This window comes from Camellia sinensis, chromosome 10, assembly GCF_055761805.1.
Source record: "Camellia sinensis isolate YWXY chromosome 10, ASM5576180v1, whole genome shotgun sequence".
NCBI lineage: Eukaryota > Viridiplantae > Streptophyta > Magnoliopsida > Ericales > Theaceae > Camellia > Camellia sinensis.
The window spans coordinates 119,418,584-119,441,063 of NC_138970.1; the positions used below are offsets into that span (position 1 = coordinate 119,418,584).

Here is a 22,480-nt window from a genome sequence, read left to right on the forward strand (position 1 = left end):
TGTGAAGTGCCTGGAATCGTTAACTGCCTGTGTATCCCATTTTCCTCACACAGTCTCTAGAATTGATGTGATAAATATTCACACCCTCGATCTATTCGAAGGATGCTCAGTTTCCTATATGTCTCACTCTCAACTAGTACAATAAAGCTCTTGAAGCAATCTAATGCCTCAAAGCGATGTGAGATCAAGTACACATAATTGAACCGTGAATAGTTATCATCAAATGTAAGGAAATAAGAAGTGTCATGGCATGCCTTTACATTTATAGGTCTGCAAATGTCAGAGTGGGCTAACTCTAGAGGATATAAAGCCCTAGGTGCCTTTCCAAAAGGCTTTCTATAGGGCTTTCTTGCCAAACAAGGCTCACACACAAGAAGACTTACATTAGCAAGATGTCCCAACAAGCCTTCTTTAGCTAGTCTAGTCATTCTATCTTTTCCAATGTGACCAAGTCTAGCATGCCAATTAACAAAATTTAATATATCATTATCACAAGACACATAAATATATGAGGAAAAATCCAAATCTAGCATAAATAAACTATTGGAATAAAACCTTTTCCATACAAGCCCTTATTCAAATAGGAATTCAACTAACTACCACTAAAACCAAATCCTAGCAAAGCAATAACTAATAAAAAATTGCATTGGACACTAGGTGCATAAAGCACATCATGGAGAAGTAAAATGCGTCCCGGATGCGTCTTGAGCTGATAAGAACCAACTTCAAGGACATCCTCTCGAGTTCCATAACCCAATGTAACGTACTACTTGCCCACAAATATCTTTTTGTAATCCACAAACTCAACTCTTTCCTTTACTATGTGGCAGGTTGCTTTTGAGTTCTACAATCCAACCATGGAGAGAATTAGCAACACATACATGTGAACAAACACAAGTATTTAAAGAGTTAAGTGAAAAGTCTACCTTCTTTGCATCAAGGCATTCCCGAGCAAAGTGACCTCGCTTCCCACAGTTATAGCATTTGACTTTGGTCTTGTTTTTATTTCCAACTCGCTTGCCTCGACTACGCTTCCCCATATTACCTCTCTTAGGACCAAGGTTACCAGCTACACCACCACGTTTTCCTTGTCTGTTACGCTTAAGCTTGAATGCCTAATGCTGCCCTGCTTGGGCGACAAGGGCAGTGTTGCGGTGCGACCCCAGGCGCATCGCTTCAAGCCCAAATTGTTCAAATTTCAAAATAAGAGCATGCAGCTCGGTTGTAGATGTGGTCACATAGGTAATAATTAGTTGATTTCACATGTCGTGAGCAATGGGGTTTGTCTCAAACTCCCCCTTGAGATCATTGTGCATGCTGCTATAGTGCTCGTATCGATCTCCCTTGACCCAATTCTAATGGTTTTTGTGTCACGACAATGTTGGGCAATGGTCCTTTCTTTAAATCAGATCTTAAGAGTGGTCAATTTTTCTATGACTTCTTGCTCATTAAGAAAATATTGAATTTCATCTTTGGTGAGGTCAGTAATAACATTCTTAGGAGCCATTTCACTATATTGATTGCACAGGGTTTGATATTAGCACACATTTTCATGTCTATGTGGCAATCGAACACTTCACACCACTCACAATGAGGCCAAAGATCCAACGACAAACTCTACCTAACCACACCAACCTAAACCTACTAGTTAACTAGCACTACAAGAAAAGTGGGCTTAAAAGACGGAACTTTTTGCGACGGCACATTTGCTGTCATAAAAAATGTGACTTTTTGAGACGGCACAGCTTGTCGTCGCAAAAAATGTGACCTTTTGAGATGGCACAACTTGCCGTCGCCAAAAAATGTGACCGGCACAGCTTGTCGTCGCCAAAAAATGTGACTTTTTGAGACGGCACAGCTTGCCGTCGCAAAAAAATGTGACCTTTTGAGACGGCACAACTTGCCGTCGCCAAAAAATGTGACTTTTTTAGACAGCACAGCTTGCCGTCGCAAAAAATGTGACCTTTTGAGATGGCACAACTTGCCGTCGTAAAAAAAAATGTGACTTTTTGAGACGGCACAACTTGCCATCGCAAAAAAATAGAGTATTTGTGACGGCGTAAAATGCTGTCACGAAAAAATAAAGTATTTGCGGCGGCAGAAATTGCTGTCACAAAAAAATAGAGTTTTTGCGATGGTATCAGTTGCAGTCGCAAAAAAAAAAAAAGAGTTTTTTACGACCGTAATAGGTACCGTTGCACACAAAAACAAATGTAAAAATATATATATATATATATTGTGGTTTTGAGACTTCTTCATATATATATAGTCACAAAATTGTTTAAATAAATGCAACGGTATTTTTCTGTCACAAAAAAAAAACGACGTCTTCTTACTCTTTTGAACATTTCTCTTTTCACCCATTTTTTCATCTTCCTATCTCTCTGTCTCTGTCTCTATCTCTCTTCTCTCTCTCTCTCTCACACTCATCACTCTTCTCTGTCTGTCTATCTCTCTCTTTCTCTCTGTGTCTCTGTCTCTCTTTTTTTTCTCTCTCTCACCCATCACTCTTCTTTGTTTGTCTGTCTTTCTCTCTCTCTCTCTCTTTCTCTCTGTGTCTCTTGTCCATCTCTCTTCTCTCTATCTCTCTCATCTCTCTTGTTTCTCTGTCTCTCTTCTCTCTCTCTTCTCTTTATCTCTCTCGCTCATCTCTCTATGTCTCTCTCTCGTTTATCTCTTTTCGCTCTTTTTTTCTCTCTCTCTTTGTCTACATCTTTTCACCAATTTTTTCATCTTCCTCACTCTCTTCTCTTTCTCTCTCTCACTCATCACTCTTCTCTCTCTGTCTATCTCTCTCTCTCTCTCTGTGTCTCTCACTCATCTATCTCTTCTCTCATCTCTTTTCTCTCCTTTCGTTCATCTCTCATCTCTCTCTGTCTCTCTCGCTCATCTCTTTTCTCTCTGTCTCTCTCGTTTATCTCCCTTCTCTCTATGTCTCTCTCGCTCATCTATCTTCTCTCTATCTCTCTCTCTATGTCTCTCTCGTTCATCTCTCTTGTCTCTCTGTCTCTCACTCTCTATCTCTTTATCTCTCTCTCTCTCTCTCTTTCCTCTCTTTCTCTCTCTCTCTTCCCCACTGTGTTCGCGTTGCTCACTCTCTTCCTTCCATCTTCTCTATTTACTGAGCTCCCTCTCGATTTATCTATCCACTACAAGAAAATGCAATTTTAGTGACCATTTTGTCTCTCTCTCGCTCATCACTCTCTCTCTATCTCTCTCTCTCTCTCTCTCTCTCTTCTCCTCTATCTGTCTCTCACTCATCTCTCTCTCTCTCACCACCCACCTCCTTTACCACCTTCACCACTACTGCAAACGCTATTCCACTACCACTATTACTACCACTGTCGTCACTTCACCTGTACGACTACCATTACTATTACCATTGCCACCACTCTACTACCACTACTACCACTACTACTACCATTACCTCTCCTTCACCCCTGTCACTCCATCTACTCTACCACTACCACAACTTCACCACTAATCTCCTTACCACCACCACCATCATCTCTTATCCACCACCTTCACCACTACTGTCGCTCCCTCTCCTCCGCCACAAAAAATTAGTTCATGATTTTTAATAACCAAAAAAAATGGGCCGCAGAAAAATATTTTTCATTAACCACAGAAAATTAACTTTTATTTTAGTGGAAAATATTTTTCATTAAAATATTACCCCTACTTCTACCAAATAAAAAATAATAATATTTTTTTCATTAAAATAAAAATGAAACAAATAGATTTTCAATCTAAGTAACTAAAAAAAAAAAAAAATTTAAAAAAAATTCATTAACTACAAAAAATATATATATTTTAACAAAAAATAAAAAAAATTGACGGCGGCAACCCCCGTCGCAAAAAAAATAAATAAATAAAAATAAGAGTTAAACGGCATTATTTTGTTATTTAAATTTCATTTCTGACCAAAAAAAAATTATTTTTTATTTTTTATTCCCGCCCCTTTTTTTTTTTCCCTTCCCGCTCCCTTCTCCCCCTCCCCCCAAAACAAAAAATCCCCAATCTCAAACCCAAAAATCCCTAATCTCTTCTTACCCCCCTCTCTATCTCTCATCGACGGCGAGCGACGGAGGAGCAGCGTCGAAGTCGAAGGAGGAGCAGCGACCCCCCCCCAAAAACAAAAATCCCCAATCTCAAACCCAAAAATCCCTAATCTCTTCTTACCCCCCTCTCTCTCTCTCTCGATCGACGGCGAGCGGTGGAGGAGCAGCGTCGGAGCAACGTCGGAGGAGGAGGAGCAGCGTCGGAGCAACGTCGGAGGAGGAGGAGCAGCAGCATTGGAGCAGCAGCAGCATCGCCCTCCTCTTCCGTCACCTCAACATCTCTTATGTCTTTTCTTTCTTTACTCTTTACTCATCTCTCTCTCTCTCTCTCTCTCTCTCACACACACACACACATGTTTGTACATACATACATACATATATGCATTAGTTCATGTTTGACTTCCAATTCAGTTTATCAAAATTTTGAAACGCTACAAGAATTTACACATTTGGCGACCACTTTTGCCGACCAAAAAAATTTTAGTCGCAAAAAAATGACATTTGGCGACCAAATATTAATTAGTCGCGAATGATCATTATTTTTGGCGACCAAATATTATTGGTTGCAGAAGGTTATATTTTGGCGACCAAAAAATGAGTTGGTCGCAGAAAGTGGTATACTTTTCCCGACTAACTACAAATTTAGTCGCGGAAGGTCACATATTTTTTGGCGACCAAATTTTTGGTCGCCAAAAATTTATTTTCAGCAACCAAAAAAAATTAGTCGCCAAATTTGTATTTTTAGCGACCAATATTTTAGTCGCCGTTGATTGAGATTTGGCGACTAAAAAAGTTTGTCGGCGAAGGTACTTTTTCTGCGACTAATTTGGTCTTTTGGTCGCCACAAGTTTGAGAGGGAAATTTGAACAACCAGGAGGGGGAAATGAAATTTTTTGGACACACCTAACATAAATACAATTAAAAAATATAATTTTTGTGATTTTTTTTTAAATTCACTAAATATCAAAAATTAAAAAAAAAACCAAAATTTAGTATATTTTTTGTATTTTTTAATTTTTTAAAATATTTTTTCACAAATATTTTACTTTTTAGATACATCTAAGTAAGGTGCATTTAAAAAAGTTTTAAAAAAAATAATTAAAATTTAAAAATATTAACTAAAAAAAAACTCAATTTTTAAAAAATTAAATTCAGAAAACTGAAACCAAATAAACTCAAAAGTACTTATCAATGTTATATAATTTTATAAAGTATATGAATAATTTTTAATTTTAAAATATATTTAAAAAGAGTAGAAAGCTTGTTTTGGATGAGTAAAAACAATAATAATAATAAAATAGAAAGTTGAACTCAAACCAAACAAGACCTTGTTTTTTACCTTCCCTCCCAATTTCCCCTCTCAGTTTTTTTTTTTTTTTTGCTGCTAGGTAAAACCCCTATTCTATCTCCACGATTTTCACCTTGCACAGCCATTCTCTCACGATTGGAAATTCTCTCCCTCTCACAATCGCACACTCGCATAGGTATTTGTCGACCGTCAGGTTTTCGCCATTTACCGTTGTTGTGCTACACCATCGCCTCTTCATTCTAGCTCAGGTAGATTTGTCCGCTCTTTGCTCTATATTCTATTTCTCTCTCTCTCTCAATTTGTTATCTGAATCTCTGTTCTATTTCCTTTGTACTTCCTTCGTTTCGGTTATTTTTTTCTTTGTCAAAGGTTCCTAGCATACACTACTACAAAAATAGTTAAAGATCACACTTTGACAAAAAAAAAAAGATCTCACTTTTATTGGAAGTGTGATAAAAAAAATTAGATTGATATTTTAATCACACTTAATTTGATTGAGTGTGATAATATTTATTTTTTATGTCACTTTTCAATTAAGTGTGATTATATATATATATTTTTAATCACACCTTCTAATCAAAGTGTGATTATATATACACTACTACTTTTTAATCACACTTTTTAAACAAGTGTGATTATATATATATTTTTTAATCACACATTCTAATTAAAGTGTGATTATTTATATATTTTTTAATCACACCTTCTAATTAAAGTGTGATTATATATATACTACTACTTTTTAATCACACTTTTTAAATAGGTGTGATTATATAGATATTTTTTAACCACACATTCTAATTAAAGTGTGATTATTTATATATTTTTTAATCACACCTTCTAATTAAAGTGTGATTATATATATACTACTACTTTTTAATCACACTTTTTAAATAGGTGTGATTATATAGATATTTTTTAACCACACATTCTGATTAAAGTGTGATTATTTATATATTTTTTAATCACACCTTCTAATTAAAGTGTGATTATATATACACTACTACTTTTTAATCACACTTTTTAAATAGGTGTGATTATATAGATATTTTTTAACCACACATTCTAATTAAAGTGTGATTATATATACACTACTACTTTTTAATCACACTTTTTAAATAAGTGTGATTATATATATATTTTTTAATCACACATTTTAATTAAAGTGTGATTATATATACATTACTACTTTTTAATCACACTCCCTAAATAGGTGTGATTGTATAAAATATTTCAATTTGATTTTTATATAAAATATACAATTCCCAAATCCGCGCCTCTATTCTACCCATGAATGATAGAGATGACTCACTACTAGAAAATGAGGCTTTAGACACGGAACTTTTTTACCCATTTTTTCATCTTTCTATCTCTCTGTCTCTGTCTCTCTTTTCTCTCTCTCTCTCACTCTCACTCATCACTCTTCTCTGTCTGTCTGTCTCTCTCTCTTTCTCTCTGTCTATGTCTCTCATCTCTCTCTGTCTCTCTTTTCGTTATCTCTCTCGCTCATCTCTCTCTGTCTCTCTCTCGTTTATCTCTTTTCGCTATTTTTTTCTCTCCCCCTCTCTTTGTCTATATCTTTTCACCTATTTTTTCATCTTCCTCTCTCTCTTCTCTTTCTCTCTCTCACTCATCACTCTTTTCTTTCTGTCTATCTGTCTCTCTCTCTCTCTCTCTCTCTCTCTGTGTCTCTCACTCATCTATCTCTTCTCTCATCTCTTTTCTCTCTCTGTCTTTTTCGTTTATCTCTCTTCTCTCTATCTCTCTCATATTTCTCTGTCTCTCTCGCTCATCTCTCTTCTCTCTCTCTCTCTCTCGTTCATCTCTCTTCTCTCTATCTCTCTCTCGTTCATTTCTCTTCTCTCTCTATCTTTTTTCTGTCTCTCACTCTCTATCTTTTTGTCCCTCTCTCTCTCTTCTCTTTCTCTCCCACTATGTTCGCGTTGCTCACTCTCTCCCTTCTGTCTTCTCTATTTACTGAGCTCCCTCTCGATTTATCTATCCACTACAAGAAAATGCACTTTTAGCGACCACTTTGTCTCTCTCTTGCTCATCACTCTGTCTTTGTCTCTCTCTCTCTCTCTCTTTCTCTCCTCTATCTGTCTCTCACTCATTTTTCTCTCTCTCACCACCCATCTCCTTTACCACCTTCACCACTACTGCAAACGCCATTCCACTACCACCATTACTACCACTGTCGCCACTTCACCTCTACGACTACCATTGCCACAACCATTGCCACCACTACCACTACTGCCCACTATTACTACCATTACCTCTCATTCACCCTTGCCACTTCATCTACTCTACCACTACCACAACTTCACCACTAATCTCCTTCGCCACCACCACCACCACCACCACCATCATCTCTTATCCACCACCTTCACCACTACTGCCACTAATACTACCATTACCTCTCATTCACCCTTGCCACTTCATCTACTCTACCACTACCACAACTTCACCATTAATCTCCTTCGCCGCTACCACCACCACCACCACCATCTCTTATCCACCACCTTCACCACTACTGCCACTTTCTATCCTCTACAAAAAAAAAAAAAAAAAAAAATCATTAATTACAAAAAAATATATATTTTAACAAAAAATATTTTTTTTTGACGACGGCAACTCCCGTCGCAAAAAAAAAAGAAAGGAAAGTTAAACGACATTATTTTGTTATTTAAATTTCATTTCTGACAAAAAAAAATATTTTTTATTCCCGCCTGTTTTTGTTTTCCATTCCCGCTCTATTCTCTCTCTCTATCTCTTCTATCCATCTCTCACTCATCTCTCTCTCTCACCACCCATCTCCTTTACCACCTTCACCAGTACTGCAAACGTCATTCCACCACCACCACTACTTCCACTGTCGCCACTTCACCTCTACGACTACCATTACTACTACCATCGCCACCACTCCACTACTGCCGCTACTACTACCATTACCTCTCCTTCACCCCTTCCACTCCATCTACACTACAACTACCACAACTTCACCACTAATATTTTTCGCCATCACCACCACCACCACCATCATCTCTTATCCACCACCTCCACCACTAATGTTGCTACCTTTCCTCTACCACAAAAAATTAGTTCATGATTTTTACTAACCAAAAAAAATAGGTTGTAGAAAAATATTTTTTATTGACCACAGAAAATAAACTTTTATTTTAGTGGAAAATATTTTTCATTAAAATATTACCCCTACTTCTACCAAATAAAAAATAATAATAATATCTATATTTCTATCATTTGATTTTCATACATACTTTTTGATTTTTTTCTTTTTAATCTCTATCATTTGATTTTCATACATTGACTTTCTGATTGATTTGTAATCGATCTGTGCTTCTCTCTTATTTTACTTTTAGACCCTTGTGTTTGTATATTTGTTTTTGATGCAAGATTGTTTCTTCTTTTTTTTTTGAAAATTTTCTCTTCTCTGTTTGTTTGCTGAGAAAACCGAGCATTAGAACCAAATATAATTAAAAAATAGCTTGATTAGTTGTTGATTTTTTAAATATTTTAAATATTTTTTTAATTGATTAAAATATTAAAAAATTCACTAAAAATAAAAAAATACTAATTAAAAATCAAACAAATAATTTTCAAAAATTGAAACAAATTTTTAATACAAAATCTATTTTGACTCGTTCAGACCCACCCATTTGCCACGTTTGAAAAAAAAAAAAAAAAATTAACAAATTATTCCAAAATTCCCCCCAAAATTTCCCTCATTTTTCTTCTTCTCAGTCGCGCTCATCTCTCTCTCAATCGTTTTGTATTTTTTTTCCCTTTGAATCTCAGCCTCTTTTCCTCTCGCTCATTTGTTGCATAACCCTAACCCAACCCGTCTTTGAGAGAGATGCAGAGACGAAACGACATGGAGATGAAGGCGATGTGACTCCGGTAGACGACTCCAGCAGACGACTCCGGCAGCTAGGCGAGGGGAGGCGACATCGAGGCAAGGGAAGGCGGCGACCGACGAGGTCCCTTTCTTCGATATCGCACGAATCGGCTGATTTGAGCAACAATAAAGTGGAGAACAATGGAGGAGAGATAACAGGGAGCGATGTTCGTAGTGGCGAGGGAGTTATGAATTGGCAGAGTGCTAGGCTCAAATCTGAAATTCTGGCGCATCCGCTTTACGAGCAGTTGTTATCGGCTCATGTTGCGTGCTTGCGTATCGCAACACCGGTGGATCAGTTGCCGAGGATTGACGCTCAGCTCGCTCAATCGCAGCACGTGGTGGGGAAGTATTCGGGTCTCGGCCATGGTAGCATTGGCGATGATAAGGAGCTCGATCAATTCATGGTAAGTAATTAAGCTTCTTGTGCTCTGTTTTATCTATATTTTCTCTGATAATTGTTTGAATTTTGTTTGTTTGTATTATTCTTTTTGCTGTGGATGTTATTAATTAGGTGATATGTGTATGTTATTTATGAAACTGAAGATGAGTTTATTATGGGTCTTGTTTCTGATTGTTTTGTCATCCAATTTTGTCTCTATGCTGTCAAAAATCAGAACATAACAATTCATCAGGGCGAAAATTTTCCTTGCTATAGATTATTTTTTTAAATCAATTTTGATCAATATCCTCTTGACAAGTAAATATTACAGGGAAAATATTGGTTATTTTTGTTCTTTCTGTACTTGTTGCGTTCTTATGGATCTGCGTTGTAATGTGAAGAGTGGCTGGAACAAGGGCATCAAACGTTTTGCTCATAAAATTAAGTTATTTTAGGATCTTATAGTATTGTTATACTAGATATAGGATGAGAGGTCTTGATTAGTTGTCTTTGCTCTTAAATTAAGTTCTTGGTAGGAACTTTAAAGTATTGTTTTACTAAATTATATGAGAGGTCTTGATTTGCAGTGATAGACAATTACTTATTGGAGCTGAGACTGTTGATATGAAAAAATGGCCAATATTGCTGCTTATTCATTGAGTGTTACTCATGATTGAGAAGCTTTGAACTGCAGTTTTGAGAAAATATTTACTGAATTTGGATTACATGGGGGCGAAAAATTTAAATTTGGAACTACGTAGTAAAAAAATTTCAACAGCATACTTCTCACAATAATGGACTGACTCTATGAGCAATGACTACAAAATGCACCGCTGATGATGGAGATTGCCGTAAACTGAGGTTCTCCTGAAACCTAAGAGTCTGTGAGCTTAGATACGATTAGAATCAATAGCAACGCTTTCTTCTTCTTGTTCTTCTTTAAGAAATTAATTGACGCAAACAATAAATCTCATAACCTCTGATTGAGAAAGCTTTGAAGTTGTTATGATAATATAATTTTTGCATTTTTCAATTGAGGATACCCTGAACTCATATTTGATTGAAGTTAGTTAGTTAATCAATTAGGGAAATGTGATATTAATTTTACCATTTATATAAAACGCATCTAAATAAAGTTTTAAGAGTGTAATGCATTCACAAAATTAAAAGATGTAGAAAGTGATGATGATGTGACTCAAAGCCATGATCATTTTCAATGAATCTGAAAGTTGAAGCAACAATTTCATTAAATATTTTTTACTGTCAAAGATGATCAGCATATGCTACTAGATGATTCTGTTGCTTTAAAGTCATTTCCAAGTAAAGTCGTTTCCAAGATAACCAAACACATTATTGTCTCTCTGCGTCACATCTTAATTGGACATTTCAAACTGTAGACCTATTAACAATGAGAATAAAGGCATTTTTTAATAATGATTAGGTTAGGTGTACGACGAGTATGTGGAAAAACATGAACTCATTGATTAACTCCAATTTTAGGGTTTTAGTTTCGTTAAGAAGGTACTACAACTAAATGCATTAGTTAACTATTTTGTGTTGTTGAATTAAAACTGCTTCAATTCTTAGGCTCTTGTGGATGAATTTGAGTTTTCTCTATTGGAAATTCTACAAGAGCTTGAATTGGTTCCCACATCTAGAGAACTTGGATTGAATGGTAGTAAAATTTTCTTAATGCCATACATTTTGGAAGAATACAAGTAACTGTCAAGAATACAAGTAACTGTCAAGAATACAAGTAACTCTCTTTCTCTCCTAAATTCTTGCAAGAATACAAGTAACCATCAATACGCTTACAAGGCTTCAAAAATTTCCATTTACTAATTTCTTTGAGCAACTGTCAAGAAATTTGATTGACCAATAAGAGCTATGTTGTTTGGAAGTCTTTTACTGACAAGAAATTTATGAGAAAGCAATTGAGTGGTTCTTTTATTCTTTAATTGCTATTTTCTTTTTTCTTATTTAATTTTCATTTCAATGTCTTTTAATTTCGACATAGTTAACTATCTTGATTATGCAGGCATGGCTCCTTGCTCTAGTTATTTTACTTCTTGTTGAGATGGCTTTGGGTATGGTTGTAGATTAAGCCAACTATTTCAGTTCTCATTGTTTATAATAGCAACTGATGCAACTGTGTTGTATTCTCATCACATTCCTAAGGTTGAGTGATATGATATCACTTCCAACTTTGTAAAGAGGCATCTTAATTCTCTTTATTGACTTAATTCTTTCCTGTGGGATAAATGTTTCCTTTTCCTAGATCTTGATTCATATCTTCATTTATAAATCTAGCTTTGTCTTGATCTTGAATAGCAGCCAGTGCAAGCTCGCTCCCCAATACTTATGAAGGGTGCACCATAAAATAAATAAATAAAATCTTAATTACAAACCCTTAGGATTATGTTATGAATTTTTCTCTCTCCAAATTTTGTTACCAATCATTGTGGTCTATAGTGGGGAAGGAAGAGTGGGTTATGGTGGTAAAGGAAACATGCTATAGTCTGTCGCATCTAATGGCAGAACATAATGATTTTATTTTATTTTTGTTGTGTGTGTATCTTCTTTGGGCACTTAATTACCATCTGAAGGTCGTAGTTATAATAGAGAAAATGCCATCTGCTATAATGTATCCTTTAAGCTCAGCAGGGTAACCCACAGCGGATATTCTTATCTATAATAATGAAATCTCCATAGTAGCCACTATTTTTCTTTCTTGTCTTTCTGTTTTTCCTTTTAGTAATTTATTGAACATTACTGTCAAAGGGTCATAATAAATTTTATTGCTCAAACATTAGAAATCTTGCTGCAGAAGTCCTTTTGAGCATACTTTTTTTTTTTTTTTTTTGAAGGGGTGGACAAGGTCCAATAAGACTTTGTTTTGCTTGATTTGACCTGGCGTTGATCCTTCATGGCCTTTCTGTTCAAATGTCTAGCTTGCTTAATGTTTTTGTGGTTCACTATCTATTAGACATTGTGTTTATGCTTCCACTGAATTGCAAATTAAACTTCATGTTAGTGGAAGGAACAATACTTTTCATAAATTTCCTACTAATATCAGCTTAGCACAATGTACAGGAAAATGCTTGGTTTTTGGGCAGGTCATCGCAATTCTGAAATGAGAGCTGCACTAGCAAGTGAATGAGAGAATGACACAGAACTTGATATCCAGAACAACAGAATAACTAGAGGCACTGGACATTTGGTATACCTACAGAAATTCTATACCACGAAGTTCTGCATATGCCCGGTGGTTCACAAGTCAATAGTGATCGCATAGCAGACTCTATACATTATGGATGTGTACCTGGTAAAAGAAATATATACTCACCTAAACTTTTTATACAGAGTGCTTGTATAAGAACAGCCTGTCTTGAATTCTGTTTTCTAAGCAGTTTTTTTTTTTTTTCTCTCCAAATTATCTTATTTTTACTTATCAAATAATTGAACTTTATTTTGCAGATTGATTTAACAATGTTTGGTGGTGAACTATTGTCCCAGGAAGGCCTCTCATGAGAAGGAATTGCTTCAGGTACTTGACGTTTCCCAGTTATCCATGTAACCTGGGATTCTTCATTTTTAAAAAGCAAACATGTTTCACTTATAAAAGTTTTAACTTATGCATGCTTCAGATTTAATTAATCAAAAAGGAAAAAAAAAGAAAAAGAAAGAGGCAAACTAGTTGAACATGTTATTTATGGTATGCACGTATATCATTGAATGTATTGTTGATGACGTTTTTCTCAAGCAGCTAAAGAAAGAAGGCAGAAGAAATCAATATGAGCAACATAAACTACAAGCTTTAAATCAGCACCAGAAAATGGTAAAGATTTCTTTCGTACAAGTGCTTCAGTAAAATTATCTAGGGCCTTTCTATTTTTATTTTTATTTTTATTTTTATTATCTGTGTCTGTACACATCACTAAGTTCATTGAACAGTAAGCCTCGGTAGCTGATATGCTTTGAGACTCACTTTTTATTTCCTTAATTATTCTACATTTGGATAATGCATATGAATTATCAGGCAAGTTTCTAGAGCCTTTGTCAGGTTTGAAGGGCGTTACGGTTTACAGGAAATAATTTCTCATTATGTTTAGTCCAATGTTGATGATTGAAATGCTTAACCAAACCCTCTCCATCTGCTTAAGCTTTTAGATTAGTTGTCTAACAGCATTGCATTTGGATCATCTCACCTCCTACCCTCAAACATAGATACAAGTACAAGAGAGTACTAGATTTCTGCTTGCATAACAGGTGAGGGAAACATTTCTTGTACATTGCTGTCAGTTGAATTGTACAAGAAAGTGCTAGTTTTGATTTTTGATCAAACTGGTTTTCACTGGACAAGTCCAATCAGTACACACACACATATATATATAGTCGAGACGTGTGAAATTGAGATTAATTTCTATTCATTAAGCCAACCCTTATATATAACCTTAGGTATGTTGCTGCTGTTCCTTCTACATATCCTGCTAATCCAAAATCCAAGTTTTCTTTCTGCCTTAGAGTTTGTTTAAGCGATCTCTGTAATGCTTTTTGCCTATATCTGCTGATCAAAAAATGCTATATGCCTATATCTTAACATTTTTAGTTAATTTCTTGTGAAATTTTTCTTGAAAAAAAATTCTTATTGGCAGGGATGTCTGAACTTCATATTCTTTAACATTTGTTTTGGGTGCTTTGACCATCTAATATTTATTTGCCCATAACTGAAATAAGTAATTCATGAATGGTTTGCATTTGCATTAATCATTTCCTGCACCAATTTCTTTTTTATGTGGTTTCACTTTGGAACTTTAACTATAGTTGACAAAGGTCGAAGTCTTTTTTATTTTTTATTTGTCTTTCACTATTGTAAATAAATAAATGCTTACTTTTTGGTTGAGATCTACCAAACTTGTAGTTAAATCATATTTGTTGACAACGGTTCAAGTCTTTGTTTAGATATTTTAAGTGGATAAATGCTAACTTTTTGTATTGAGATCTACCAAACTTGAATCATATTTGTTAAAAATTCTTATATGGTGCAGGCTAGAAATAATGCACGGATTATGATCGTTGGCTCTTTAGATATGTTCAGTAATGGGTTTGTATCGTCGTGCACTTAATCTGAACTTTGGAAGTTTCTCAGGATATTTGATCTCATTATTTAACGTTTGTCCTTTATGTGATTCAGATTGTTCAAATCAGGTGTGCAGAAGGCTGGGAGCTCAAATAAGTGAGTAATCCTCTGGTCAATCTTCATTCAGTACTTCTACATGCCAGCTTATTATCCAACTTGTTCTCTGACTTACAATCTAATGGTCCACATTTGTCTGTGTACATCCAAAACATGCATAAAAATGAATAGATGAGACAAAAGTTAAATGCATTAAAGAAGCGTTGAACAGTACCACTTATGAATGTGCTTGTGTCTGTGTGTAAGAGAGAGAGAGAGAGAGAGAGAGATAGATCAGATGTGGTGCCCTGTACCGCCATAGTTTTTGAACACTTAAAAGTGGATTTTCCATTGCAAATTCATCTGTACTTGGTGATCTTTCCTTTGTATTCTTCTACTGTGGTATTGTTCCTTTTGGTTGGTCAATTGCCATACATCTAGAGTGGGCCATTCATCCTGTATTTTAATTGGTATTTGAATAACTAAAAAAGTAGAAGAAACTTATCTTAAGTGGTGGTTCCATCAAAGTGCACAAAGTACCCAACCTTGGGCCTTTAGGCACAACCTCAAAGAGTGGCTTGTCCTTATACTTGAACCACATTCTGCTGCCAGATGCTTGATTCCTTAACCTTTACTATTGTATCAAGCGCTTTACCCTCAAGATATGGACACTCCAAAATTAGGTCTAAAGTGATTGTGCCATTGTTACATTGAGGTGTGGAAGTGGAAGAGTTATGTGTGGCCTACTAGATACCTATATTATATAATTTTCTTTGTTCCTTGGGAAATGACCTAAAATCAATGGTTATTACTACATTAGAGTTATCAGCAGAAAATAAGGTCGTGATTCAATGTTGTGTTTGGTCCAAGGGATACCAAATTCATAAAATCGTCTTCCAAAAGCTCATGATACAAGTGTCAATATGGATAGTGGATTTATGCTTTTTTAAAAGAGTTCTATGATCCTTCATAATTGTGGAGGGTTTCACACACTACAAGAATTTACACATTTTATAATGGTAATAAGCTGTCTTAATACTGGAAAGAGTTCTATGATCCTTCATAATGCTGGCCATCATAATAAAAGAGTTCTATGATCCTTCATAATAAGCTGTTTTAAAAGAGTTCTATGATCCTTCAATGTTCTATGCTTTTCTATTGCTGTTTGTTTTGGTTGTTTATCATTTATAATGGTAATAAGCTGTCTTAATACTGGAAAGTAACATCAATTAATGCTGCTCCTCAACCTTTGTTTTTGTAAGATAAGACGGTCTTGTTTTTGCATGAAAACTAATGATTGGCTTGTAGAGTCTAAATTGACAGTGGTATGGTTCATTGTTTTCAGTAGGGACAGAGAAAGGCATCCAATAGGGATATTTTTCAGGGTAGGTTGGCCATCATAATATTGATCCTTGTAATCTGATTCCATTTATTTATATTTTCCTTTTCAGAATATGGAACCGGAGAAGCAGGTTAAATTTTTCCAAGGTTGTGCTGGTTCTGCATTTGCTGAACGAGATCATTCAATAATGGAGGTTACTACTTTTTCCCCTCTTAAAGTTTCTTTGTTCTGCTTGGTGCACAGGAGAAGGTTGGGGTTTAATGCCAACAAAAAAAAAATTTACATATTTAGCAAAGAAAGCACATTTATTTGATGGTATACACCCGGTAAACTTAGAACAGCAGAAGAACACAACTGACAATCCATCAACTAATAACAGTAGCTGAAATGTTGAAGGTGATTGCTCAAATGAATGTGATTTTTTTTTATTGGAGTTTTCCCTGGTTATGGTTAAGGAATTTTGTTTTCTATTATTATTTTTAAGGAAAACTCGTCAGATGTATTCATTCATATCATATCTAATAGGTAGGGTAGCAGAATGGATGAATATGCTTTCCCTTGATGTCTTGGGAAAGAGAACGGAAAGGAGGCACAAATGTTATGCCACCTTATTTATGTGAACTGCAAATTTATATTTTTTTTTTGGTACACGTTAATCTTTTGTGTGTGATTACTTAGATTAGGGGCCTTGATCATTAGTGCTGATTGAATGTCTGCTCAAGCTGCTCATCTACAACCCAAAGTTTAATCTAAAGCTAAGACCATCAGAATCATTCAGGTTTTAATTAATCTGTGGTATTATTCGTTAAAATAAACTTTACCAACTTTATTAAAAAATCATATATAAAAGTGAACTGAATCAATGGAGCTTTGATAGTTAACTATGCCTGTATTTGTTATGGTTGTTAGCTTATTAATCATCGTGTACTGAAATTTGCAGGTACAGCAACAGGTACAGTTTTATTATGCCAGGTAGTTGTCTCAATACGATGTACATGTTTATAGGATTTAATTGATTTTTGCAAAGATACGGGTTTGCAATCCAGTGTTGCTGCCACTATCATGCTTCTCTGATAAATTTTCCAATTTTGTTTCTTTATTAGGTGCCTTACATCATTACTGCTTTGATGGATGCGAAGCGTGGCACGGAAGGGCGCAAGGATTTTTTGATTGGCTATCAAGGCAACTTAGTGGATTAAGCAATTTTCCTGATGCTGTAAATCTGAATTATGTATTGTTTCAATTTGTTATGCAAGATGGATGTGACTTGTCAATGAAAACTTAGAATAGTTGTATTGTGTCGAATGTTAATGAATTATGTATTGTGTCGAATGTTAATGATTCAGTTAATTTGAATGATGCTTTAAAATTATAGGTTTATTATGAATTGAATGAATTATTAGGAATTACAGGTGTATTGTTTTCTTGCTTTGGCGACCAATTTATTAGTCGCGACAAATAAATTATTTTTTTCCGCAAAAAATGACAATTGCCGACCAAGAGTTTTGGTCGCAAAAAATACATCTATTGCCGACCAAAACAGCTCTTGGTCGTGGAAACTCATTTTTGCCGACCAAAAGTTTTAGTCGCGAAAAGTAACAAATGGCGACCAAAACCTTTTTTGGTCGTGGAATGTCACAATTGACGACCAAACTTTTTGGTCGCGGAATGTCACGATTGGCGACCAAAATTTTTTGGTCGCGGAATGTCACGATTGACGACTAAAATTTTTGGTCGCGGAATGTCACAATTGGCGACCAAACTTTTTGGTCGTTGAATGTGATAATTGGCGACCAAACTTTTTGGTCGGGAAAATATCATTTTTCGCGACCAAAGTGTTCTGGCGACAAAATAAATTAGTCGCGGTAATTAAATATTTAGCGACCAAAAATTTAGTCGCGAAATCTAACTTTTGCCGACCAACCACAATTTTGGTCGCGAATTACTTTTGCCGACCCTCAATTGGCCACCAAAGTAGCGACCAAAAAAATTGGTCGCGGATAACTTTTGCCGACCAAAAATTGACTTTTAGCGACCAATTTTTTTGTTGCCAAAAGTGTTAATTCTTGTAGTGAAATACCCCCATTATCTATGTTGATGCCCTAGGTTTTGCAACTTTTCTTAATTCCCCCAAAGCTAATACACACACACACGCACATTAATCTGTGTATTGAAGTGTTTGTTAATTGACAAAAAATCAGAAAAGTATGATTTTGCTAGTAATAAGTGCTCTTAGTGAATAAGTAAAAGATAAAAAAAAATTTTAATGTTAATTATATGAAAAAATGTTTTTTTTTTTGAGGCATTATATGCATAAAACATAGGGGAAATAACATACTGGGAGGGGAAGCTAAGAGGTGCTTAAGAATAGGGTCTTCCCTAGTCATCCAAACAAGTGATGAAGAGATCTCTAATAAATTGAAGAATAGGGTCTTCCTTAGTCATCCAAAACAAGTGATGAAGCTAAGAGATCTCTAATAAACAAGTGATGAAGCTAAGAGGTGCTTAAGAATAGGGTCTTCCCTAGTCATCCAAACAGGTGATGAAGAGATCTCTAAGAAAAAATGTGATTTTTACTTGTTCTTGCAGCTCTCATGTATGTTTTGGTGCCTATGCCCTGTTTGTTCTTTGGTGGTGGGTCCACTCAATTCTTAATTAGCCGGGATGGTGGGGGGTGAGTATTTCTTCATTCATGCCCTTCGACATTACATTGGATGTTTATTTGTGAAACCTGCCTAAGATTCAGCATTATGATAATTTGCATATAGTGAGTATTTGAAGGTATGCTTTGGCATTTATGCTTCTCTATCAGATGGTTTGTGTTTGTATTTGATTCTAAAAGGATTGTTGTATTGTGCCTCATTTTGTATCTCCTTTATGCTTCTCTATCAGATGGTTTAACTGTGTTGTAAATGCGAAACTGAAACTATGATATAACTTAGTATATAAGGAACCATTGTGTGCATATTGTATGAATCATTTCTTTTTTCAATCAAGTCAAGATTTTTACTAAAAGGTTCCAACGGGTCACAAGCCTTGTGTGGGGATATATTTTCTGAGTACCAACACGTGGCAAGGTGACGCCGATGTGTCAGCCGAGGTGCCACGTGTCCTGGTCGTGACGCCGAGGTGATCTCGGCTAGGCCGAGGTTGCCTCCGAAGATATCGGAATCCGAGATAAGCGGATAAGGGACAAGAGTCCTAAAATAAAGAGGGAACTCAACTTGGATATGGACAAGAGTCCTAGATTGGAAGAAGACTTCAGTTTGGGTAAAGATAAGACTCTTAGAGAGTTTATTCTAATCCCACTGGGAGTCCCAGATTAGCAGTAATCCTAAGTCCATTAGGGCCAGGCTCCTTTTGGGACTAGGATTGTATTGGCTATAAAAGAGAGGCACCCCCATGGGTCTAAGGTATGCTTTTGATACTCAAGCTTGTGAGTTTAGTACTTGATTTATCTTTGAGATATACTGACTTGATCGTCGGAGTGCCCCCGGGTGGTCGAAACCACCGCGGGATTCTTATATTTCTGTTACAGGTAAGACAGGGGTCATCTATTCTGCCAGTGCTCTCCAGCTGGTTACTAAGTGGGCAGTGTGGTCGGAAAATCACCCACACAATTTGGCGCCGTCTGTGGGAAAGAAAGAAGAATAGATGGCCAATGACGAACAGAATGACTAGATTAGAGACTACGCTCCTGCTGGGAGTGGAAGACCTATTGATCTCGACGTTGAAGGGGACAATAGCAACACAGACACTCGTGACCAAAGTCACGGAGTGAAAGAAGCCGGCCAGGAAGGTGACGCACCAAAGACAACAGATCGAAGCGGAAACTACAACGAAGATGACCTCCATGTATGGAAGGATAGATACCTGCGGAGGAACGAAGACCCTTCCAGAAGGGATGCAAAGACAGGGGGCATGAGCGCTCCCAAGAAGATAACATTCAAGTATAGAAGAGCTCAACCTGAGTGAGCAAATCCCGGATCCCAGATCCCAGAAGACATGATCTCAGCCTAGATGAGTAGGTCCGAGAAAAGAAGAGCTCAACCTGAGTGAGTAGATCCAAGATTCCAGAAGATAAGATCTCAGGACTTGAGTCCGAGAAGAGAAGAGCACAATAAGCAGATCTCAAATCCCAGAAGATAAAAAGGAAACACACAAGATCAGACTAAAGTTGGCCAGAATTGAGAAGTATGCTAGGGCCGAGGAAGACATGCCAGGAACAAAGGCATCGGAACAAGAAAAGAGAAACGGCTCGCCGATGCGAGGCCGAAAATCAAACTCAGGTTGGAGCCAAGTAAGATCAATAGAGAAATCAAGGCCGACAACCTCGGATTGAATTCAACATCGGCGACAAGGTCGAAGCTACATGATGAGAACCCAAGTGGATTTTAAGTTCACATTGGGGGCAAAGAGAAGAAGAATGCGGTTACCACTTGTTGAAATTTGTAGCAATTTACAAGTTGGTTAAACCAATATGATGCTTAGCCGAAGTTAAGCCCAGATGATGTTTAACCGAAGTTAAACCGAGACGATGCTTAACCGAAGTTAAGCCGAGATAATGCTTAGCCGAAGTTAAGCCCAGATGATGTTTAACCGAAGTTAAACCGAGACGATGCTTAACCGAAGTTAAGCCGAGATAATGCTTAACCGAAGTTAAGCCGAAGATGATGTTTAACCGAAGTTAAACCGAGATAATGCTTAACCGAAGTTAAGCCGAGACGATGCTTAACCGAAGTTAAGCCGAGATGATGCTTAATTGAAATTAAGCCGAGATGATTCCTTGTCTCCACTTGTTGAAATTTGTAGCAATTTACAAGTTGGAGTCAAGCTGATTCCTTGTCTTCACTTGTTGAAATTTGTAGCAATTTACAAGTTGGAGTCAAGCTGATTCCTTAATTCACTTGTTGAAATTTGTAGCAATTTACAAGTTGAAATTAAGCTGATTCCTTATCTTCACTTGTTGAAATTTGTAGCAATTTACAAGTTGGAGTTAAGCTGATTCCTTATCTTCACTTGTTGAAATTTGTAGCAATTTACAAGTTGGAGTTAAGCCGAGATTACTGTTTCTCTTCACTTGTTGAAATTTGTAGCAATTTACAAGTCGAAGTGAAGCCGAGGTTATAGTATGCACACTTGTAGCAATCTACAGGTTGGTTAAACCAGAGAAGATGCTTAACACTTGTTGAAATTTGTAGCAATTTACAAGATAATGTTAAGCCGACATGTGATTATCTGTTGAAATTTGCAGCAATTTACAGGTTGAGGTAAGAGCTAAGTATGTTGTTTAAACACTTGTTGAAATTCGTAGCAATTTACAAATAGATTATTGTTTAACACTTGTTATGTTAATCCTTGTTGATCCCTGTTACAGTATATGTTAATCCGTGTTGAAATTTGTAGCAATTTACAAGTAGGCTAGACCGAGATCACTGTTTAAACACTTGTTGAAACTTGAGAAAAAGTTTGCAAAGTTAACATTGAGTAGTATATGTTTCACACTTGTTAGAATTTATGAAAAGTTTGCAGGTCAGTATCTTGCCGAAATAAAAGTTTTGTAGCTATTATACCCGAGGTATGTAACCCCGAGAAGATCGCACAAATGAGGCAAAGTATGAAAGACATGCAAAATATTCTAAGTATAGAATCATGCAAGAGCAGTTAGAAGAAGATCAAGATAGAATTCATGGTGATTGACACGCCTTCACCTTACAACATCATCTTGGGAAGGCCATGGTTGCATGCAATGGGGGCAGTTCCCTCAAACGTTGCATCAACTATTGCGGTTCCCCACAGAACATGGGATTGAAGAAGTCAGAGGAGACCAACTGCAGGTAAAGAATTGCTCCATGGCAGCAATGAAAACTACCTGCAACATTCGGGAACCAGGGAAGACAGAGATTGAAGACGAGGACATGGAGGTCCTAGATGATGTCGGAAAGGAGCCAGCCAAAAAGAGTGAAGAGACACTGAAGAAAATCCTCGTCCAGGAGGGCGATGAAGAGCGCTTCATTCAGAGAAGGAAAGTTGAATTAGACATTCAAGAACAAGGAGGCACATCGGCCATATGCAGAGCTTACATTATCTAAAGAATAAAAAGGTACAAGAGTACAAGCGACAAAAAAAAGGAAAAAACTTCAAAAACTGAGATGATGCTTAACCGAAGTTAAGCCGAGATGATGTTTAACCGAAGTTAAACTGAGGTGATGTTTAACTGAAGTTAAACTGAGATGATACTTAACCGAAGTTAAACCGAAATGATATTTAACACTTGTTGAAATTATGAGAGAA

The 22,480-nt window shown here is 36.3% G+C and overlaps 2 long non-coding RNA genes across 2 annotated transcripts; both read left to right on the forward strand.

The window, feature by feature from the left end:
* Window positions 1-5,433: 5,433 nt before the first annotated feature.
* Window positions 5,434-13,303, forward strand: LOC114282183 (uncharacterized). The gene is made up of 3 exons (XR_014342515.1): window positions 5,434-5,618; window positions 12,762-12,993; window positions 13,146-13,303. It is a non-coding gene; the product is annotated as an uncharacterized LOC114282183 (long non-coding RNA).
* Window positions 13,304-13,434: 131 nt separating this feature from the next.
* Window positions 13,435-17,558, forward strand: LOC145801277 (uncharacterized). The gene is made up of 2 exons (XR_014342516.1): window positions 13,435-14,904; window positions 16,296-17,558. It is a non-coding gene; the product is annotated as an uncharacterized LOC145801277 (long non-coding RNA).
* The last annotated feature ends 4,922 nt before the right edge of the window (window positions 17,559-22,480 follow it).